This window comes from Thunnus maccoyii, chromosome 9 (assembly GCF_910596095.1).
Source record: "Thunnus maccoyii chromosome 9, fThuMac1.1, whole genome shotgun sequence".
In the NCBI taxonomy this organism is placed as follows: domain Eukaryota; kingdom Metazoa; phylum Chordata; class Actinopteri; order Scombriformes; family Scombridae; genus Thunnus; species Thunnus maccoyii.
The window spans coordinates 31,014,373-31,038,832 of NC_056541.1; the positions used below are offsets into that span (position 1 = coordinate 31,014,373).

The window sequence follows — 24,460 nt, forward strand, 5'->3', positions numbered from 1 at the left end:
TCAGTTGTTTTTGAAACATGCAAGAAAAAAAGCAGATGTTATAGCTGATCATTTATTGTGTTGAAAAATAGTAGATACAAACACCCACTGTAGCACTTTGGTTTTATTATAAAACATCAGTTTAAACAGAGTTTGTGGGAGGTGTCATGCGTCAGTGTACAAAACCAGGAATGTGGCACCAGCAAGCCAATAGCATTGCATTTTATACTAATATGGTAACTAGCTCAGGGTGTCTACAGGTATCAGCAAGTTAAATTTAAGTCTTTTTAAGACATTTTAATACCACAGTTTAATGAAATTTAAGGCCAATTTTCAAAAAAAATAAGCAATTAATGTAAAAATACAAATGTTTCAACTTGACGACATAACGGACCGAAGTTTATTTCCTGTTGCAGTGCTGCTAATATCAATAACTGACAGGAAATAAACTTGTTCCCAAGCTGTTCCCTAGCAACACAATTCCAGTGAAATCATCTACAGACATTTTATTGTCATAAGTTTCGAGGAGACTACGTTTGTCACTGAGAAAAAATGACTTTCTGTCTCTGTCATGATTTCAGTGTTCACACAGCAGCAGGCGCTTATCATGGGAGTAAAGTACAAAATTAGATTAACGTGGTTTAAAATGTTTTTCCATATGTTGTCATGTATGAAGAGACACAAAATGAACACTGTAGGCGGACTACTTGATTTCTATAGACGGCTTATTTAAACAGCATAAATGTTGTATATGAATGATTCTGTCTCAGAGCTTTTTGATCCATATAAGCAGCTGATCACTATAACTGTAATCACTATAAGCAGTTACCACTGTATACATTTAAACACAGCAGAAGGGCATAGTTTGGACTTTATTTAATTTTCTTTTTGTCTTTACAGCTTGAACAAAATCAGTGAATGAATAAATAAATAACTTCAAAATAACGCTGGCACACTTTTATTTCTTAAATTATAAACGATAAGCTTTTAAATAAAAGGGTTGTGAGCGCGAAAAGATACTTGGTGGAACCGTCTTTTGAGAGTCTGTTTCCATCCGTTGGACATTCTTTGACACGCAGCTGAATTAAGCTTGACCGTTAGCCTGCCATGAAGCAGGCTAGTTCTGCTGACTAAGTTACCATGGTTACTGAGTTGGGACTCATATAAGCCGCAGTGATGGAACAGGTCTTTCATTTAAATTAGTGAGCCTTATTGAAATAAGCCAAGCTATCCCGTTAACCAGCTTGATGGACCATCCCCCTGGTCTGTGAGTACCTGGAGTCCAGATCAATAAAAACAAATGACCAGATTAAAAACCTAGGAGTAACCAGCTTCAAGGATCATATCAACAGCATCACCAAGTTTGCCTTTTTCCAACTCAGAGACATTTGCAGAATCAGGGCCAATCCTGTGTTTAAGGGTCTTCCAAACAAAACAATCCATAAATTACAATTTATCCAGAACTCAGCAGCACGAGTTCTAACCAGGACAAAAAGATCAGACCATATAACTCCAGTCCTCTGGAACCTTCACTGGCTACCTGATGTTTTCAGAATACAATTCAAAATCCTCCTTTTGGTTTTCAAAGCACTTGCTGGTCTGGCACCACAGTACATCTCAAACATGTTGTCAGGTTATAACCCCAGCAGATCTCTCCGGTGACAACGAGGTAATCTTCATGTGCCTAGAGCACTTTCACCTTCCTTTTCACTTGAGCATTTTCTTAAATGAACACACTGTATTTGTACAGAATGTTTGTATGTGTGTAGTATATGTGTTTTTATGTGTATGTATGCATGGATGTTTTTGTTTATTTGCACATTTTTGCTGTTTTGCTTTTTGTTTTTGGTGCTATACAAATTTGAAAAGGATAGCATATGATAAATATAAACACACTAATTGAAACATGTACATGTATATGACTTATATGATTCATGCTCACATTCATGCTCACAAGTGATCTGTTCCATTGTTTGTCAATGAGAGAGCTTTTGTCATTATTTTGGACATTTTGTAGATATAATAACTAATCCAGATTGCAAACAATGTTGCTGTTCAGCATTCAACTCAAAACACATGTTCCCACAAGCAGGTGAATGCACCACCAACGTTTTTAAAACTGTCCCTTTTTCATCTGTACTGCTGCGCAACAATAATGCTATTTTGAAAAAGTATAAAGGTATGAGACTGTTTTTATTATTTATTGTGGTGCAGTTTTGTTGTCAAGCAAGTTTAAATATACACTCAGGTTTAATAGAACAATCGATCTAAAACACTGACATCGGATGACACAAAAGTGCAGTAATTTGTAGTTAATCAACTGAAGCACAGAAATAATAGTATCCTTTAAAGTAATGTGATGTCATTAAAAGACTTTTTAAAAATTTTTTTATTACCCCATCTTGTCTTTCATATGGTAGGGACTGTTTGCAATGATGTGAAAAAGTCCAATTTGAGTCCAATGTAATTTCATGAGAAATTTGACTGAAAAAAACTGTCCTGTTTTATATGATTGAATTGCATTGGTAATTGCTGGTCATTGTTTTAATTAAATAGCAGTAGGATAATAAAATAAATAATTAGACTGTATTATGAGGGTTATTTAAGTGTTATTTGAAGGTACCCTGAGATTACTTTTGTTGTGATTTGGCGCTATAGAAATAAAATTGAATTGAATTTTGCTACAAATACATGACCATTCTCAGGTTATGTAGCAAAATGTACTGAGTTTAGGAACACAAGAATATGCTTTATTGATGAGTAATTTTAGCATACATTTAAATCTAGTTTTGGTAGCATTATGGCAATTATCTGTATGGAAGACATTGTCACCATTTTTTATAACAAGATTTCACTGTCAATTTATTATAATTTTAAAAAATTATTCTGAAAGCCATCCGGGCTTGGGGCTATTTTTTTAATAGATACATTAAAAAACTTTATAATTTCTTGTTTGATTTTATATTAATGTCATTTTGACTCTTATGGTCTTCCATCCTGACACGGATTGAAAGTGCTGCAAACTGTTCAGTACATGTCTTGAATAGTCAAACAGTGGACAGGCCGTGTGTTGTGTCCCATGATGATGTGACGGTGGCGGTGGGAGGAAGGAGGGGCTGGGAGGCTGGTGAACACACACTGATACACACAGACAGCAACCGCTACAGGGAAGATGGAGGACGGTGTGGCAGCGGCGGAGCGGACCTCCAGCCTGCAGCAACATCACCGCTGAAAGCAGGTGAGTTCAGCCGCTCTTTTGGCTCAAACACCGCTCACCGTCCGCCGACACCGGCAGCAGAAGACGGTGATACAGAGCAGGAAACAGCTCTGTGGCTGCTGTGTTGTTATTGAGCTGTGGGGATGCGGTGTTGTCGCCGCTCGGTTTGTTGACTGTTTGAGGAGTGGCTAGGGAAAAAGATAACGGCGCGTTTCAGAGGAAATCCCATACTGGGATTCAGATCGAAAGAAACGCAACACTGGCGGTATGTGCGAGGCTTTGTGTCGGGCTGAAGCGCGACCGCCCGCTGGGTTGACATGAATGAAACGGCCCATAGAGGCCCTGTTGTTGGCAGGTGCAGAGTTCCATCACGGTTAACCACAGTCAACACGCACGTCTGGTTGAGTCTTTTCTAGACGCTTTCTGGGTTGGGTTTCTGTCAAACCAAGACTCTGGTTTGGCTTCCGTCACCTCAGGTGATGCACAAGCCTAAGTCAGACGTGTGTTCTGCAGAGGCCAGCCTGTCTGTGTGGCCTGGTTGTTGCTGATAGATGCTGCTGGTTAGTGTGTGGTTGTGCAGTCTGTCAGGGTTGCAGAACCTCTATCAACCTGGGAGAAGCAGGTTCATAAAAGGAACCATACTCATGGGGGTTCTCAGTCTAGCTTTATCTTGTACCAGCTTGTTTATTGCACTCAGCTGTCAGGTGACAGTCAGGGTGTCTCAGGTTTGTCTCCATAGTTCAGCACTGATGGACAATTTTCATAGAAAACAGTTTGACATGTGACAGCAGCAAAGGCACAGGTGTAAACAATAAAATTAATGATGGCTGAATTTCATTTGGCTACTTCAGTTTCAGGGTCCTGGTATTGTGCTTGCTGGCTCACTGTCACACTGTCATGGCATAGTGGGACTGAAATGAACAGAGCCATCATCAATACTATAAGTAACACCTGGGCTTTTCCTGCTATAACAGGTGAAAATGTCTGCTGTGAAGAAGGCATACTCAGTGGACACCAGAGCCAGTGAACTGCCACACCATGGCAAATTATATAGTGATGAGCTACATACTGATATTGAAGTGAAAGTTTGACACTCATAATGTGGAGTATCCTACAGGTGATCAGATGGAGAAGCTGAATTCATCAGTGTGGTAAAAGTAGCAGCACTGAGACAGCCAGAAACTGAAGTGGGTCCAATATGCTGTTGAGGTGACTCAGCCTGTACAAATGTTGGGAATAATGGGTGACAAAGTAACATTACTGTAATTCCACTACTTTTGGTGGTAGCTAGTAATGTAAATAATTTCTTTTTCAAATTAAATAATGTAATTACAATTACTGAAATTTAAATGGGCTCATTACTCGTTACTTTTGTAGTAGATGAATATAGTGGACAACTGCAGAGGATGGCAGACAAACGCACGCACAACATCATCTGACCTTACCGTGTCTCAGAGTAACATTGTAAAGTCACGTCATTGTAGCCAACTCGAGGTAAAACATTAGCTTTGTTTCTGGAGTTATAATATTGTATATTGTAAATAATACCTGTTACTGAACTGCCACTACTATTCCTGGTTTGAGTTGTGGATCTGCGGTAAAACCCGGCGTGGACTTATGAGTTGTCTTTTTTGTATGTTTGTGAAACTGGATGGAACTGAATTGATATGGTGTTATGAGGAAAACAAAAGGATCTTTTACTGAGTGGATTGAACTCAGATTGTGGGACAAGTTACACTTTTGCATTAAAAGTAACACAAAAGCTACTTTCCCTAGTAACTAATTACTTTTTATATGCAGTAATTGGTAAAGTAATTCAATTACTTTGAGAGAAGTAACTAGTAACTAACTAAACACTAATTTTCAGTAACTTGCCCAACAGCGGTCTGTACAGAAGTGATAGACTGGTGGCTGGATGCAGGGATAGGCTCTGATTCTTCTGCCTACTCACTGTTTTTTATTAGAAAAGCAAGCAAAGCAAACATATACTGTACTAAGTATTTTTAACCCAATGTGGCTGTCTCCAGTTAAAACAGCGACAGCAGATTAGATCAGCTGTAGCTAATTAACGTTAATTATGTAACAGTTTAAAGGAAAAGTTAATCTGTTCTCTGGTTAATGTGCTCTCTGCACTTGTTGACCTGTATCCACACAAAGATTGTTGGTGAGTAAAGACACATCACTCTGTAACACCACTATACGACCATGAGTGAACTGTGTGTTTACTGTAGATCAAGCAGGAACATAGACTGCAGAAAATATGGATGTAGTCACCCTGATGTCACCCATTGGTTTGTGGACTGCTGTTTTTGAAGCCTCGAGTTTAACAATTTAACCATTGCTGTAATCTTTGATTTTTAGAGCCAGAAGTGACCATATTTGGATGAGAGGGTGGAGCTGACCCTATCACTAGCTGCTCGCTTGGTTAGCACGGTGTATTTATAGTCTATGTTAACTGTTATAATGCTAATGCTAATTTTTGCTAGTGAAAAACAGACCTAAAACCATTAAAACAAAATGTAATTACTGGGAAAAACTGAACATCCAACTCATTAGAGGGTCTTTTAGAACAGCCAAATACTGAACAAGACTTTTGTAGGAAACCAAGATGTTACAATTAATTTTCATGAACTGAAAACACACTGTGAAATAGCAGCAGCTGCGCCTATACTCTGTGAATCTGGGATTACGCCATGGTTATGTTACGTAATGTTGTCACCATGGTAGGAACTTGTCAATCACAAGGCAGCCACGCCCTAAGGCATACCCTGCTTTATCATCTATTTTAATTTCAATGTGACCATAATTTTACGAAATGAACATCATGCTGCATTGAAGAAGACTTGAAACTAGCGACTTAGACCATAAATTCATTAGGAAAAAGTTTACTGAGGTAATAAATCAAGTGAGAAGTAGGATCATTTTCTCATAGACTTCCATGCAATCAGACTTTTGCAGCCAGTGGAGTTGCCCACTGCTGGCCATTAGAAAGAATGCAGGTTCAAGGCACTTCTGCATTGGCTTTACTTTTCAGACCGGGAGCTACCCGCTTGATTAGGACCAACAGAGTTGAGACGCTTCTTTAGAGAAATGGTTAGCTGATCACCTCACTTCCATTTAAGAATCTCCCAGTTAACTTTGATTCATAACATTGTAATCGGATCAGCTTCGTAGTTCTGAATCAGGAGCTTCAGTATTTGGAGTAAGTCACATACAAGAATACAGATACAGAATGTACAGATACATGTAATGAATGACCAGATTTAGATGTTCAGTTTCTGCTATTACAGCCATCACATTATGTAATCCTCTCTATACTATGTAGTAACCATTTTAGGCTATAAGTATCAAAATATAGTATATGACAATAGTAACAACTTTACATAGCAACATGATTCCAAGTAAGTGAGAGAATATGCTGTAATCCCAGTACAATGCTGTTTGTGTTTATGGGCAGGTGTGGTGTCCACACCTTTAAATTCATAACACAGAGTGGCACACTCAATAACTATTTATACCAACAGCATGGCAGACAACACAGTACAATATAGTATCAGTCATAAGGCTGATTCTGATTCACAATCTAGTTAAAAATCTGTTAATTGTAGGTCTGAACAACAAAAGAACCATAAACAACTTTCTTCATTTATTAGAAAGATTTTTCTTTTCTTCCTGTTATTTTCCCCCCATTAACTTTTATTATGGATCAAATTAAAGTAAGAAAGAGTCTGTCTGTCAGCAAGACACACAATTCAAACACGTTCTATCATTTATTGTGATTTCCATTCAGTCACATGTGAGTGTTGGGTTTGATATGAGTTACATCATTTCTATTTTCCCTGAAACATTTCCAATAGATCATTTCTAATGTTCAATCCAAGACACCCGAATCATATTCTGGGTTATTAAATAATGAATTCAAAATATCAATAAATACACACTCAAATAATTAATAAATGATATAAATGCATTCTGCTTGTAGAAACAGTACACAGTATAAATACAGAATGCAGGAGTCTGTTAAACAGGTAACAGGCTGCAGAGAGAAAACACTGCTAGTCTGGCAGTGATAACTGTGAGCCTTTTTAGTATGTGCATATGTGTGCAAACAAACTCTATTAAAAATCTGTACAGCTGTTAAAGCAGACTGACAGCTGATCTAGCTGTGATCAACTGCTGCCATCATCAGAAATGGATGTCGCTTCACATGACGCTTCAGAGGAAAAGACATCTCATTTCTCTAAGAACATATTTCCTTGTTTCTCCTCTCCTTGCATGGTTTACTTGCATCTCTCCACGGATCCTTAGTGGGAGGGATGTAGACACAAGAAAAAGATGCAAGTGAGGGAAATATGGATGCAATTAAGAGACTTGAGATGTCCCCTCTCTAGAAACGATCTGGTTCTCTGGGGCAGTTCACCACTTCCTAAACTAGTGGCAGTTTGAGAAGTAGCTCCTCTGTCTGCTTTGATCACTTGAGTAAAAATCAGAGGAACATTGAATTCATATGTGTATGTCCATTTTGATTAAGGTCAAGTTTACAGCATCTATAGCAACTATAAGTTAGTCTATTTAATTTCAGTGTCACTGGTGAACGGAGGAACGACAGTTGTTTTGAAGCTCTTACTGTTCACATGGTATGCCAGCACGATCCAAATACTGAAGTGAAACCTATACTGATGCCCAACATTGTATGAGGAAGTTGTCCAGCTGTATGTTAGTGGACTTGCCACTCTTTCTAATAAGATTTCCTCATGCAGTGGTAAACCAGACACATATTGAAGTCAGTTGAGGACACACCAAGAGGGAGGCCCACAAAGGAGTCACCATAATACCCTCATACCCTCTGCCTCTAACCTCACAGAGACTTTTCTGACAGAGAGTCAGAAAAGGTTGGGCTTATGGAGGTCTGGAACAGCTGGAAATTAGAGAAATAGGGCTACAACTAACAATTTACATATCAGACAATCTGTAGAACATTTTTTGGATGGACTAATAATTAATTAATTGTTTAATCTTTAGAATGACAGAAAATAGTGTAAAATGTCTGTTATAGTTTTCTCACAGCAGACAGTGATATCCTCTAATGTCTTGTTTTATCTTAGCATCAATCCAAAACCCAGAGATTGTCACAGCTGTGTGTACAAGACAATAGGTGGATAACCCTAATGCAGACACACGACAGGTAACTTAAAGGGACTTTATTAGTTCAAAGTAAAAATGAAAAGACTTACAAATCCAGAGGGGTGAGGCAGTTGGAACAGGTAACTAAATGGCTTGAGGCACACTGTATGATGATCTGACAGGGAATGGATGGCAGAGGACTGGTATATAAGATACTGGGACTTGATACTTAGGTAATGAGCAGTAGGTTAGGATAATTGAGGAGTTGCAACAGGTGTGCAGATGGGTGTGGGAACCAGGCAAGAAAGTCGAGGGACATCTGGTGGACAGGTGGAGAATGGCAAAAACAAGGGAAGAGAGAGAGTGGGGCTGAAGGCAAGGACAGAGGCAGAATGGGGAAAGGAAACTAAATAAACAGGACCGAAGCAGGAATCATGACAGATATGTTCAGTTCACAGTTTTATAAAACAGAGAAAACCTGTAAATCCTCAAATGTGAGAAACTGGGACAGAGTATTTTTGTCATTTAAACTTGAAACTAATCAGCACTTGAATGCACTGGACAAGGCTATAGAGAGTGGGTAGAGGTGAGCAATTGAGCTCATACTTGGTTTTACAACCCTGTATTATAATCAGCAATCATTCCTTGAGTGGGGGTTGGTCTTTACTTGGTGTTTCGTTGATCAAGTCCGGGTTTCTTCTGTCAATGATTCAGTCCCATTTATGCGAACTGTAAATCATAACCAGCAGCAACAGAACTTCAGGGGGATCAGTCGATTCCAGGTTTCTTCTGTCAAAGACTCAGTCCTGTTCAGGGCTGGGTGATATGACCAAAATCTCATATCCCTATATAGTTCATTTCATATCCCGATAACAATACCTATCTTGATATTGTGTATATATTTATAGTATACATATATAGAGAGAGTAAAAAGCCAAGAAGACAAGGCCTAATTTATCAATGTAATCCACACAAAAGATAGACAGCCTCCAAATGATGAAAAGTAAAAGGTGTAATTTCTGTCACAACAAAATAAATGATAGAGCATAATATGAAATGCTAGATGTTTTTCTATTACCGCACGATACATATCGTCATATCACACAGCCCTAGTCCTGTTTATGCAGACGTAAATCTTAACCAGCAGTGGTGGTAGTGGTAGAAGCTTCACTGGGGTCATCAGGTCAGCACCCTCCTTGCTTGGTGTTTCGTTGATACACCTCCAGAGGGCTCAGTGGTGACACCTGGCATCCCAGGTGCACCCCCCTCCACTTCTACCTCTCCTGCTGGCTGATGGTTATTTTGCCGCTCAGTTATTGTCCTTTCTTTTCAGCCAGAGCCAGTTGCTGCTTCACTCAGCAGCCTCTGCCAGTGACTTGATAGGCTATTGGAGGGCCTCTCCTTGGACTCCCGGAATCTCTTTCCCTTTCAGCAGCCTGGTGGTTGACATGGCCACAAAACTCCTCTAGCCAGCCTCCACAGGGAGCACCTGTGTTCTCTAGCCCTTTAGTTGTGCTTCAATTGCTAGATCAGAGTACTTCAGCTTTTTGCATTCATGTGCTTCACCAACTGCAGTCAGTTCTACGATAAACAGGGCAATGTGTGAGACTGACCACAGGGTCAAAGTTTGGTTGTAATGATCTCCGGTGGGAAGGTGAGCCTCTGGTCTAGACTGACCTTTATCTTCCAATCCTGGGCTGTATCAAATAGGCTTGATTCTTTACCTGCAGTTGACCTCTTTGGTACCTTTCCTCTTGGTACAAAGGCCATGGTGTTTGAGAAGCCAGGGGCTGGGGCAGAGAGGGCGTTGTTGTTTGTCCTCCTTTCTTCCAGCACTATTGCCAGATACTGACGGACCTGGTTGTGCCTCCAGGTGTAGCATCCTTGAGTGAGGCTTGTCTTGCAGCTGGTGAGTATGTTGGGTATGTAGGGTTGCTGGTGTTTGGCAAAGGGGGCATGATGGGTCTTCCCCAAGCCACTGGTTCGGTTTCTTGGGACTGCGATGAACATCATAGATGGCTCTGATGATGAAGCCAAGTCTGCCTCCTTCCATTTCACAAAGATCCTTTCAGGCAAGCTTCCAGTGTTCAAGGTTTTCCCATCTTGTCCAGCGGCCCTGTTTTGCTCTGTGGGCTTGTCTTTGCACATGGTTCTACCTCCTCCTGCTGCTGCTCTTTTACCACCAGCCGAGATGGCTGGTGTTCTAGGCAGTTGTTGCTCTGTGCCATGTGGGTCTACTTGTGCCTAGCCCAAAGCCACCTCTTCAGTGCTGCACTTGGCCCACAATATCTCCGTGCCTGAGAGCAGAGTTTGCCTGCTGTGGGGTCCATTTTCTGCCTGCTGCCACTCTTGGTGCTACTGCCTGTATTGTGGTGTCCTGAGCTTCTGTCAGGGTTATATCTATAGCCTTACCTTTGAGCATTTGTATTCTTCAGTAAGGCCAGTGATAGGCAGTTCCAGAGCCCCTTTCCCATACAAGTAGGGTTGGGCCGATGGGCAATGCCATAGTCATCGATCACTGAGTCTCTACCATAGTAACATCATTATTCAAAATCTGCCTCCCGTCATCTGTCTATCTTTTGCATGGATTAAATTACTCTTACTGGATTTTTACTCGGGAAGCTTTTATTGCACTTGCAGTAATGTAAGGAATGTAGTTAGTTGTCGTCAACTCAACCTGGTTGACTGTCTCTCCTCTGCTCCGCTCCGTTGAGTACAAAATGCATAAGAGACTATGTTTATTTATGTTATTTACCTAATTTCTGTGCACTTGTTTGATTTCAGCTCAGTGTGAGCATCTCCTGCTTTTATGTTCATACCATATAGTGGAAAACAGCTTAAACCCTCCCCTCAAACAACCCCCATTACCACAGTTAGAGAAGTCAGCTTTCCCATGGAAATGATGATGCTGTAAGCTATACATATGCAAACCAGCCAAGTAATAGGGGAACTGTGATTCCTGTTCTACATTTAATATTTCAAATGTGGAAAACCAAAAGTCAAGTTTACTAATTTAATTTGGTTCATGTTTTTTTAATCATTTAGCCTATATTGCATAGGTTGCTTATACTCCATATACTGTCCATAGTCTCCTAATTAGTCATGGTTGTGTTTTGGGCGTAACATGCAATAAACCAATCAGAGTGTCATCTCCCATCCCCTTTAAGAGCCAGGTGCGTTTGCACCTTAGCGGATTGCTATTATGATGGCACATTTGCCAAGTAGTAAGAAGGGACACTTCTCTGCAGAGGAAATGAATCTGCTTGTGTGCAAATTTAATCCATAATAAGCACACGTACCCCTGCTGCTCCTGGACCCTCCTGTGGTCAGCCCCAGTTTGGTTTTTGAAAACAATTTTATTTCATTACAGTGATTAGTTAATTCTGATAAATGTTATGACTAAGCATTATGTCATGTATTTTTTAAAATATGTTAATGTACACAATAATAATCTTTCACATTGTAATCCTTTTATTTGTAATCTTTTACATGTCTGTGCGCTGCTGGGTGTCCTGTATGTGTAACAAGCAGAGTCTATGTTGTGCACCCGCCTATGTAGCCGCATATCACTGTCTCAATAATGCGCCCTTAAAATAACAGTGAAACACTGCGCCATTGACTTAAGACCAGGTTTTTGTTGGTCAATAGTGCAATCAATTTCTGCTGACTCAAGATAGCAATGCGCCGACAATGTGCCTGACCACACCTCATTTTAAGAACAAACGCTCTGATGGGCGCAAGTACATTCGCTATTTAAACTGCTTTAAAAGCAAGCTGAATGTTAAAGCACAAGCGAAAAGCATCTCCAACCAGGTCTTGCATCCGCTGGGGCACTGAGCACTTGTTGAAATACTAGTGGTAAACTGAGACAATAAATATGGTAAATTGAGATCCCCCTATGATGTAGATACAATATGACCAGGTGCGCCAGAATCATAAGCGGAGCGACCACGGGGGCCCTGCCACGCTCAGTAGGGGCCCTGCTGGGGACGCAGTGCTCAACCCCCTGGACGCAGCAGGAAAAGGGGAACTTAACTCTTGGCTTCATCTATTCATTCTCTATGGTAGTTCTTATCACTATCGATGTAATCCCTCCTCCAACCACAATGTGGACTGCAATGGCAGAGTGGCGCTGTCCGTATTTGTTCTCATTGACTCTGCGGGAAGTGAAGACTGCAGAAGCAGTAATTCAAAGTTTATGACTAATTTTGCTGAAAACTTAATCCAAAATATGAGATATTTGTGTCTTTTTATGTTTATGGTGAATGAAACTCGCCACACAAAGTTTCAGCTGCCTGAGGCTCATTAAGCTGCATGGATGAGGCCAAACTATCCAACCTCACTTTGCTGTGTGTTGAATGGGACATAAACACTAATGAGGACAAAGTGGTTGGCAGGTTTTCCACCATGAAGGAGAGGAAGATGAAGTTTTTAAAAGGACCGTGATATGTACAACGTTTGTTAAACTGTTTGGATTATTTTGAGGATGGAGAAATACACAAATGGACTAACGTTACACTAAACTACAGCAGTCTAAGCAGGGAAAACAACTGGTGAGTGAAACATCCATAATTAGTCTTTATTAACTTAAATTCTGGTTATGAAGAAATCAGTCAGCATATTAGATTTATCTGTTGTTTAACTCCATGCTTATCTCAGCATGTATTTGAACAGGCCTTGTAGTGTTGTAGACCACTGTGTCTCTTTTATGTCTATGTTATTCCCATGTAAGAAAGACATGGTACTGAGACAGAGCACCTGGCTTGTCGCTGTCTATTGGCGGTGGTGCTGAACCATTTATCAATAATTGTATGTAGAGCACGACATGCAGTCCTTAGTGCTGAAACATTTGAACGCAGCTGGCAACCTGTTTTCTTTTCTTTTCTTCAGAACAAGCTTGTCTGAAAGTGGCTGCACTGTATGTTTCCTTAGACATAGGCTTGCATGGCTCAATAATGATTTGTGATTATGACTAGGATATATCAGCTATTTTACAGTTGTGAATTTTAAAATGACTGTTTCAGAAGGGCCCTTTAGAATGCTCTGCACCCTCTGTGCTGAGAGTCTAGCTCTGCCCCTGGCCAGAATGCACCACATGTTCCTCTGAATATTTCCAGGGGTCTAGTGAATGAAACCATGGTACAGAGGGGACTGAGGTAGTCCCGGCACTACCTCAGAACTGTTGTTTTTTGTCAGCTTATCCTGACAAAGAGCTTTTTTTTCCTCTTCTCCCAGGCTTTCTCTAAGTAACTGGCTACTTTATACTCAGTCTTCGTGCATCATCTATATTTACAAAATCAATATCTATTTGTATCTTAGTAACAAAGTATTGTGCAGTTCCCAGTAAGAAGGACAGTAGAAAACAATACGGGATTAATTTTCTTATCATTTAGACAGCATATTGAACAAATCAGCTTTTCTTCTTCTGGATAAACAACGTCCAATTTCAATCAAACAGTAAGTGGTAAACAACAGCTGGGCACATTGAGATCTTTGCTTTTTAGACAAATTATAATTGTCAGTACCATATTAATTTTTTTTTTTTTTATCATCCTAAGTATACACAGTTTTGGTTTTTGTCCATTTATCATGTTCAACCATATCACTCAGGCCTGGGCTCTAGTAATATGATTCCAAAACTTGCTCACTTTTTGGAGATTAAACCAGCATTGAGTAAATGAGCAGTATACTGTATGTTTGTCATAAATTGTTTGTCCATGTGTCAGCCTGTGGCCTCTGGCCTAATTCTGCATGGTCACTGGGTTTTAGGGTAGATGTGTGCTTTGGGCACAGTCAGGAATCTGTGTGGGTGGTGATCAAGGTGAAGTTAATGTCAGAGCTACGGGCACCTCCACCTCCTCTCAGCTCACAACATGAGAAGACACTGAAAACTGAAAGCTTTCTCCATGTGATGCAACACTGGCAGTCAGTCCAGATATTAGAAATCACACTTTTACCACTGCCTGTCGGTAAACTTGCAATTCATTGCACGTCAAGAACATTGTCATACAATATCGACTTACTTGGGTTTGTGCAAACTCACAGGAATGGAACTGTATCTTCCAGTTCGCTTCTGTTCCACTATCTTATAAACACACATTTTTTGCAATGATCCCTCAAATGTGAATTAACACTTGTGACAAAGATATGTAATGGATGGCATGATATTTTACAGTTTAACAATAAACTTTATTGTACAAAATGACATCAGTGCACTGAAACCGTTAACTTCACTGGGAATTTAATAATTATAAATAAATTATGAATAAAAAAACACAGGACAAAAAACATGTATATATTAAACTTGAATTAAGAAAATGGATCAATTATACATAAAATGCTGCCTATACAGCATTAGAAAAATGAAAAAAAATATATAGGCGCATATCAGACAACATATACGCCGATATCGATATATCTGTGATAGGCCAATGTCTCTAATGCAAAGTTCTGTAATGTTTGAGCTCCGTAGCATTCTCATTTTGAAACAAAGTTTATTTGATGTGCATGAAGCTCTGTGGGTTCATTGCCCTCCTCAGTATCGACATAATTCACTCAACAGGAAGTGAGCCATTTTGGATTTCATGCGTCAATTGTCACTTTACGAACACATGTTTGAGGCCTTTAGAATTAGCGGAACCTTATGAAACTTTGTAACTATGTTTGAATTAGTAAGTATTGCAATTAGTATCACAATTGGGCTAGGGCATGGCACATTGGCGCTATAGCGCCCGCTAATTACTTTTAGCATTTTTGACATGCTAGGGGTGCTTGAAAACTCACAAAACTTTGCACATGCATCAAAAGTGGCGTAACTTGATATCTGATATGGGTCTTGGGTATGGGTGTGGCAAAAGGGCTTGAGGGCGCCCCCTAGAAAATTTCAAAGTCAAAGCCCCCACCTTTAAATTTGATGTAGATGTACAAAATTTGGTAGGCAGATGTAACATTTCCAGACTTCAAAAAAAGCCTCTTGGAGCCATACCCTAAGTTGAACAGGAAGTCATTCATTTTGAATCTGCTACTACTGCATTTTTTCCGCAAAGTGAAGCTATTGACAGGTGTTGTATTTTAAGGAACTTTTACTAGAGATTTAACCTGAGCGACTTCAAATTTGGCAGGTTACATATTAACACCTTTGTGATGCTAAATTGTAAAGCTTCTTAGTTTTCATGGAACGCCCTTGGCCTGGCGTGCTGTACAATTTTGCCCAAAACATGTTTGGGGCATTAAACAGGAAGTTGTTGTAACTCGGCTTTACATTGTCCAATCTGCTCCTAATGTCTCATGCTTGATAAGAGTCCAGGCCTGAACACATCTACATGTCAATATTGAGTCATAGTCATAGCGCCACCTACTGACAACAGGAAGTGCTACACCAATTACATGGTGTGGTCTACACATGATATAGAGCAATATGAATTATGATTAGTGGGTGTGCTGCAGCGCCGCATAGTGGACACAGTAAGTGATAGTTATCTCCTTCATGCAATGTCCCATATTCATCAAAATGTATATTCCTGTCAGTTGCCTTCTGGTAAATGTATTGCTGCATCAATATTTCACATATGTAGTATTGTCTCCTAGCAACAGGAAGTGAAGCCTTAATGACACATAGTTCATCAAATATATACACATTTTCCAATGTCATTTCCAGTGCCACGTACTGCACACAGTAAATAATATTTTACCCATTCACACAGTGTCTAGTAATCCTGACAATTTAGAGCCATGTGAACAGTTTTCCAGTATTGATACCACAGCTGCCACTCCCTCCAACAGGCACAGGGTGCGAGGGCCTGTTCATTGCTGCTTGCAGCTTTAATTATCATTGTTCTGAATTACAATTGACTATGCAAGTAAGCAAACAAAACAAAAACAAATGATGTAACATGTATTGGGCTAAATTAATTTTTGATAGTCACAATAGCCTGTTACAATGAAATTTTCATTTATTTATATTATTATATTATTTATTTATATTTTATCCAGTTCATCCATTCATCAATACTTTCTGTTTCTGTTTTTATCTATATGGTGCAAGCTACAGAAAAGCCTTTTCCAAACATTATTCATGTTAACAGATTCAAAACGCTGATTAAAAACATGCCATCTTTGATGAAGCAGTAAAATGATACAGTGACGTTGCTGCAGAAACAAGAGAAACGATGAGAGGGAGGGCAACCTTTAGTGTCATTTACTTCTCTCAGTGTGCACATGTTTATTTCTAGTGTTTTTCTGCTTAATAATCCCTCTTTTATTAATAGTTCTAGCCAGCTGTTTTGTTACGTGATGATCAAACAGTAGCTAAGGGGATAAGTAATTCTGAAAAGGCACTGTGTCTCAGTTTCTCTGGTGAATATCAGACATGTGTTTCCAATCCACTGACTGTAACTGTAACATACTAAAATGCGAGTCGTGGATATATTTAATATTATGTCAGTTTGGCAGAATGACTATAACGCTGTATGCTAACAAACAGGCATGTCTGTCATGACTGCTGTCAGGCTTATTTAGCTTGTACAAAAAGGTGAAATCAGGGGGCAAAACCCCGACAAAGATCTTGCAGGTTGAAACTTTGCAAAAAATACTTGTGAACTTGCAAATTTCATTGTGTGGACAGCCTCTTCTTTTCCATGTTGCTGTTTTTGTCCTGCACATGTACCCAGCAAGGGTTGGATCTGCACATTATGTACTTTCTTTTGCTTTTTTGTTATCACTCAAGTCACATATTTCACTCACAAATAAGCACCTTTCCACAAATTCACATAACAGACATACAAACACTGACTCTGTTCTGCTCTGCAGCAGTCAGCTGAGCTATGAAGCTTTCAGTTAACTCACAGAGATGAGTGTGTTGCCAACAGTGGAGTCACAGTGCTCTCCAGTGAACAAACTAAAATAGCTCAAAGACATATCTTTGGCTTTCCATTACTTCAATTTCGTATAACTTATTAGCCGCCATAAACACACATACAGATTTATCTGCAATAAGCTCAAAGTGTCTGCTAAAACCAAGGAATGATGAGAGCATATTGAGATAATTTTTTTTTTAATTAGTTTATTTGTCAGGGACGATGCAAAAAACATTGTAACAGGTTAAAATAACATGAAACAGATGTATTGCATATAGGATTTATAGCCAAGGCTAATTTGCAACCCCTGTCCCTGGTTAGGCTTTTCTACTTAAAATAGTCATAACATGTCACTACCAGAAATACATTAATTAAATAAAGCTCATAATAAATAGTGCCATTCTCAATAACAACAGTATTTACATCATATAACTATCAATTTACATGTGTTGCATATGTATACACGTATGTTCCCAAATTCATGGCAATGATGTGTCTATGTGCATAATATTTATCGGTGTATGTGTCATAATCTGTATCAGTGCATATATGTTTATCTGTATGTATCTGTTCGTCTATCTATGTGTACATGCACATGGAGACAGATCACAGATCAGTGATCGCAGGTTTGGTTTTGTTTCAGCCAATGTTTCACCTTTTCATTAAATGTTTTCAGATCAGTTTGTATTTTTATTTCTGTTGGTAGGGCATTCCAAAGATGTATCCCTTTTACTGAAAAAGATGACTGACCGAAAGTAGTTTTGTGCTGTGCCATCCTGCAGTTGCCATTTGCTGATCCCCTTGTGGTTATTCTATTGTTGTTTATTTTTGTTACATATGGACAAAGTATAGCTGGGGCAAGATTATTCAAACATTTAAAAATCAGTTTGATAAAAGAAAACTTGATAAAACTGTCATAACTAAGCAACTTGTACTTTTGCAAAATTATACAGTGGTGCCATTTCATTGGTTTTTCATCCATTATTTTCAGTGCTTGTTTATATAATGATTTAACGGGTTTAACAGTTGACTGTGAAGCCTGACTCCATACAGTAACACAATAAGATAAATGTGAAAATATCATGGCATGCATAAACAGTTGAGCTGCCTTAAGGGGTATGTAATGTCTTATTATTCTAAAACAGTTCAGATTGGTCTTGACTGTCTTTCATAGCTTTTTGACATATTTATCAAATTTGAGTTGGGAATCCAAAATAACACTAAAATTTAAAGTCACTTACTTCCTTTATTTCCTCTTGATCTATTTTGATTATAAACTTGTCTTTTGTTTTCCTTCTCATGGAGAAACACATTGACACAGTCTTTTTAAGATTCAGCGTTAGATGATTGTTTTTAAGCCATTGGGATACACCTTCCATTTCATTTGTTGTGTCATCAGCATACATTTGACAACCAGCTCTTTTACAGCTTATTGGCAAATCATTTATGTATTAGCTGAAAAGCAGAGGCCCCAAGATCGAGCCTTGTGGAATGCCCATTCTGGATCGTCGGGGGATTGATAATTTTGCATTGATTTTAACATGTTGCCCTCTACATTCAAGATATGATGCAAACCCGCCAATTGCTTGCTCAGAAAAATTAAAAGTGTTAAGTTTGTTCAGAAGTATGTCATGGTTCACAGTGTCAAAAGCCTTTTTGAGGTCTAAAAACATTTCTCCCACAACATTAGCCTTGTCTAATGAGCTCTTGATATTTTCAGTGAGGTAGCAGTTTCTGCCATTTCTGTTGAGTACCCTGACCTTAATCCGAACTGTTTAGGATATATAAGTTCATTACTTTCAAGGTGGTCAACCAGTTGTTCTGCAATAACTTTTTCCAAGACTTTTGAGAAAACAGGTAAAATTGAAATTGGTCTATAATTTCCATGTTGGTCTGGTGCTCCATCCTTAAGAATTGGCGTTCCGATTCCTGTTTTCCAGCTTTGTGGGAATTTAGCAGTTCTAATAGAGAGGTTTATCAGATGAGTTATAGGTTTGATCAGCATGGAGCTGTGTGTTTTAATAAGAGCAGTATCAAACCCAAACAAATCTTTTTACTTTGAATTACTTAATTTATTAATGATTTTACCCACTTTCTCTTGGTCAACCTCCTTAATATAAAAAGATTGTGATGAATCTGTGGTAATGATAACCTGTGATAATTTTTACTGGTTCAAAATTTTCAGCAAGCCCCTCCACTGACTGAATGAAGTAATTATTAAATTCATTTGCAATTTCTGTAGTCTCAGTGCTAATCACTCCATTTACTTCCATCCCCAGTACTGATTTTTGTTGTCTGGGCTTAAGTTTAGTAATACTGTTTAGGTGTTTCCAGAGAGAGGTGCTATTTCCTTCAGATTCCACAATCGCTTGTGTAAAGTATGTAGTTTTTGCCTTTAGCAGTTCTCTAACCACCATATTTCTCAGACCTTTAAAAATGAGAAAATCCGTATTTAATTTGGCGGACAGTGACTTTTTCAGTGCAAGATCTCTTTTTTTCATTAACTGGCGAATATCATTATTCAGCCAGGTTAAAGAGACTCTTCTTCGCTTGCATTTAAAGATTTGTGTATATTTCTCAATCAGTTCTGTGAGTATTTTTATCACAGTGTTACAACAGTTGTCTAAGTCACTGGTTTGTAAAACATTATTCCAGTCAATATTATTTAGTTCATTTTCAAATTTTTCATTTTATTTTTAGGAATGACTGCATTTCTTGATGTGTGTTCATTCATAAATATGGGTAGACGCTGTTTTGTTAGTTTTCTCACAATCAGGGTCATGTTATGGTCAGAAAGGCCCGTTAATAAATTATAGGTCCTTGTGACTCTTTCGAGTCTGTTTGTGACAATCAGATCAATCATGGTTTTACTCATTCGAGTGATTCTTGTTGGACGCTTTACCATCTGTTGAGAATTATGTTTTGACAATATCATTTTCAACTTTTGTTTGCAACTTTTATCTAACCAATTAATATTAAAGTCTCCAAAAAAGAGAGATTCAGAGCGAAAATTTGACAGTTTGAGCAATTCATCTAAATCATGATAAAAAGAGATGTCATGTGATGGTGGATTGTACAAGATTACAATGTTAAAATTCATCTTTGAGGACAATATACTGTTTAGGTGTTTCCAGAGAGAGGTGCTATTTCCTTCAGATTCCACAATCGGTTGTGTAAAGTATGTAGTTTTTGCCTTTTGCAGTTCCCTAACCACCATATTTCTCAGACCCTAAAAAATGAGATGTCATGTGATGATGGATTGTACAAGATTACAATGTTAAAATTCATCTTGGAGGACAATATTACATTTAAGGCTAAACATTCTAAAGGTGTGTCTAGTTTGATTTCATTGCATTTAAAAGTGTCTCTGACATACAACAATACTCCCCCTCCCCTGCCAGATGATCTATCCTTTCTGTAACAAATGTAGCCGGGAACATCAATCATGCTGGTTACAATATTACTGTTAAGCCAGGTTTCACTCACAGCCAGGAAATCTAGATTAGAGTTCGTCAGAAGATGATGAATTTGATCTCCTTTTGATATTATACTCCAAATGTTCAGGTGTCCACCCAGAATACCTTTAGGTTTTGACATAGAGTCCCATATCACCTTTGCATGATTTACAGTCTGGAAAATCTAAATTCATTTTGTTTTTCACTTTCCTCAGATATGAACAGTGTTGCAGTTTGTTTCTCTTTGGGATTATTTTTATTTCCATCAAGTGGTCAGCAACAAGCAGACAGCTTGACTGCTGACCACTAGCTTTGGTTTTATCCTGTTTGTTTCAGGCCCTCAGAGTCTTTGTCAGTAGACACTGGCTGTGGCAGCCTGCAGTCAGCTGCCTGCTCAGGCAGAGGGAAGATAAAATAAGTGGACATCTTGGCAGTCATGGAAAAAGAGCCCTTTGCCACTGGCGAATAGCGTCTCTATTTGTTCAGAAAGGTTCCTGCTGGTGTGTGTATCAGTGAGCAGACTGGATTTCCCCTGAGAGGCTGGCCAATCCTATGGCCTCCTTAGTGGGAGTGCTCTCAAGTTGGGCAAATACATTAGGAACTGGTGAAATACTGAATCCATTAGGTGATGTAAATGTCTTCCTCCTCAGCATTCAAGGTAGCCTGAAGCAAATAATCCAGCTCTAAAAGCACAGTGGCTGTCAGCTACAAAGTGGCACAAAGGCTGAAACACGATGAGAGGAAATTATGTGTCAGCTGAAGGCATTTAGATTTTGTGACCGGTTCAAGATGCAGCCAGATCAGATGCGATGGATGCAGGCCTTGTCACAGAGCAGTGGAACGTGTATGGACCCATTATGTATGGATCCTATAACGTGCATATACTTTTGTCAGCATTGTTTTTGTGATGCAGTACTTGCTCACCTCTGGGGGATGAAAGGTTGATGCGTAGGATAAAGTTGATAAGTAACAAAAAATACTGCAAACTCAGCAGGCTTGCGCTATACTTTATGAAAATTATAGTGATCAAGCTCATGCAAACAGTATATATATCATGATATGGACATTATGGAAGTATTATATAGATTAAATCAGGACTGGGTTATATATCAAATTTATTTGATTAATTTGAATTTTTGTTTTTGCACGATGTGTAAAATGTCTAAATCATAAAATCAAGATTTTAAAATATGCACAAAAAGGTTATTTTCTATAAAAAGTATCAGAGATGTTAGCTGCTACATTAGTTGTCTTGAGCCATGACAGTCCTGTTATTGTAACTGTGATGTGATAAGTTACACTTCATGTTGGCCTGCTGCAGTTTACAGGACTGTGGTGACTCCAGGTGGTGAATTTAACAGTCACATCTTAAAGAAGGACAGACTGAAAAACACTCTGCACACTGATCTGTTCTCTCAGTTTGTGTTAGTTGATGAGGTATCATTTCTGGTTACAGAGTTGAAGTACTGGGAGTCGACTGAACAGTTTCCAGATTCCAAGTTGTTCAGTTTGTCTCTACCTGCTGGGTAGCTAACGTGAGCTAGCAGCAGACTGCAGATATCAGGCTGATGTCTTGTACAGCAGACCCTACTTAGTTGAAGCATCTGGTACTGACAGTCAGTAGCTGTGTGGGATAACCTGTATTTTATCTGTACTGATGACAACCTGCAGGTGGTGCAGGCTTTTTATTATTCTTGCTCAACTGTCTAAAAAAATACGATTTTTCAAGCCAGCATTTTGCAGGGAGACAAAAATCGATTAAAATAGTGAATTGACCCTAAATTCACAAAAAAAAGAAGAAAGAATTGATTTATTCTTTGGTCATATCACCCAGCCCTAGATTATGTGTTATTTTGATTACAAGCAGCCTGTGGATTTTTGGTCGTGTGATCTAGTCTAAACAAAATATTCTAAATGTATAGCCTAATATTGTTGCACCCATTCTGGATGTCTAAGAGGTTGCACTGTGGCCTGTGTGTCAGAACGTTGTGGGTTTGAGTCCTGGTCCTTGCTGTGCCAGACTCTCTCTGTTCTCCAGGCTCTTTGTGTTTAAGACTGTAGATAGTAGGGAGTGTGTGTCCAACTGTGTTAGTACTGTGACAGAGTAGTGACCAATGCCCCGGCGCATGCTAGGATAGACTCTAACTGCCTGACACCATTCAAGTGGAAGGAGGAAATTGACTGAACGAGAGGACATGATGGATGTTAGAGCTGAAGATTGGGCAGGGAGGAATGATGGTTGGTGTGAGTGATTATTAGTGGTAAGACAAATAATCCATACAGTACTGTATTGTGATAAAGTCACTGGTTAAACATTATTGATGCTATGGCAAGAAGAGTATTGTGATACTCGAGATAAGGTTTGGTGAGATCATATTTTTTCAATCTTCTGTTTTTGCATTTTCCCTTTTTTTGTTGCATTTTGCCTTCACTTGATTGTAACAGTGGAGAAACAGCAAACTGCACAGACTGAGAGGGTTATGACAGGCAACAAAGGTCTGGCCCCCACTTCTGATAATATTTATATTACGTAAGTAATTAGATTTAAAGCAGTATTGATTGATTTTTTTTGGGAGAACAGCAGAACAACATGCAAACACAATATTGACATATCATTTATTACCGTATAAAGATGTTATGGTATTTTTTCCTCATATACTTCTTTAGTATGGATTGATAACTATCATCATGTCCTAAGCCCCATTGAGACTGGATGTCTGTCTGGAGGGGAGGTGGGGTGATTTTATCATTACCTGCTGGTCAGTGATTTTAATCCATTCCCTCTCTGTATGTGGCTCACAGACAACTATCACTGAATTACTTTGGTACTGAAGAAAGCTTCTGAAGCCTCTTATTTCTATGGTTTCTAAAGAGGATTTATGGAGGTCTATTGGCGATCGACATCAGAGATAATGATATCCTCAGGAAGTGCAAGTCACCCTGAATATCAATATGTGTTTCATGTCTGTGTGTTCAGATCTGATTGAGTTATTACGCTGAGAAAGAGGATGATTTTACCTCTTCTTCTCCTCACTCATTATCTTTGCCTCACCTTCAACTCTCCGGCGCCCCCCTGGGGAGGCTTCTGGCTTTGTCCTGCTGAATGTCCATGTCTATTATAGACTAGATCCTGTAGACCTGTTACGTATTTTGTTGAGTTGTGTACTTATGTTATCCCAAATGTTTCCAACAATTTTCAAACCCAGGGAAATCCATAAGTTTAATCATCGTAACAGTCTGTTTCATTTGGTCGCCGGTCAATGGCATCGAACCCCCTCTACCAAAGAGTATACAAGCACAAGATGCATGTGTCAGGGACATGGTTGATCGGGGATCATAAATGGACTTTTATTCGGTTTTAAGCCACGTTTTTATGATAAACGTTTTAGATCTTGTTTGATTGATTGATTGATTGATTGAGAGACCCCTAGTGGCAGAAATTAGATATTATAGTGCGTAAAATAGATAGTGCATTTAAAGCTATAATATGTAACTATTACGCATTAAAATGTCCAGAAACAACTAGACCCATGTTATATATTTTGTTAAGTTGTGTACTTATATTATCACAAATGTTTCCAACAATTTTTTAACCTATTGCATGCTCTTTGACTTATCGGTAATTTGAAATGGAGAAGGACACTAGTGAGCAAAGCCATGCTGATTGGATAATCATGACACTGAAACATCTGAGAAGCAGTGTGTGGAAGTGTTTTGGGGTTGATGGCAAAAATGGCAAAACTTTGCCAACTTTGTAAAAAGCAGCTGCCTTACTCCACAACATCAACAAATCTGAAGATTCAGCAGCTAGTGTACCAAATAAGTGAGGC

The 24,460-nt window shown here is 38.9% G+C and overlaps 1 protein-coding gene across 2 annotated transcripts in view; it reads left to right on the top strand.

Annotated features, from left to right (window-relative positions):
* Positions 1–3,016: 3,016 nt before the first annotated feature.
* The window catches only part of apba1a (amyloid beta (A4) precursor protein-binding, family A, member 1a), an 82,284-nt gene continuing 60,840 nt past the window's right edge, over positions 3,017–24,460 (top strand). For both annotated transcript variants that reach the window (XM_042420721.1, XM_042420722.1), the window contains exon 1: positions 3,017–3,217. The gene's annotated coding sequence lies outside the window, so the exon portion shown is untranslated. The remainder of the gene's footprint in view (positions 3,218–24,460) is intronic.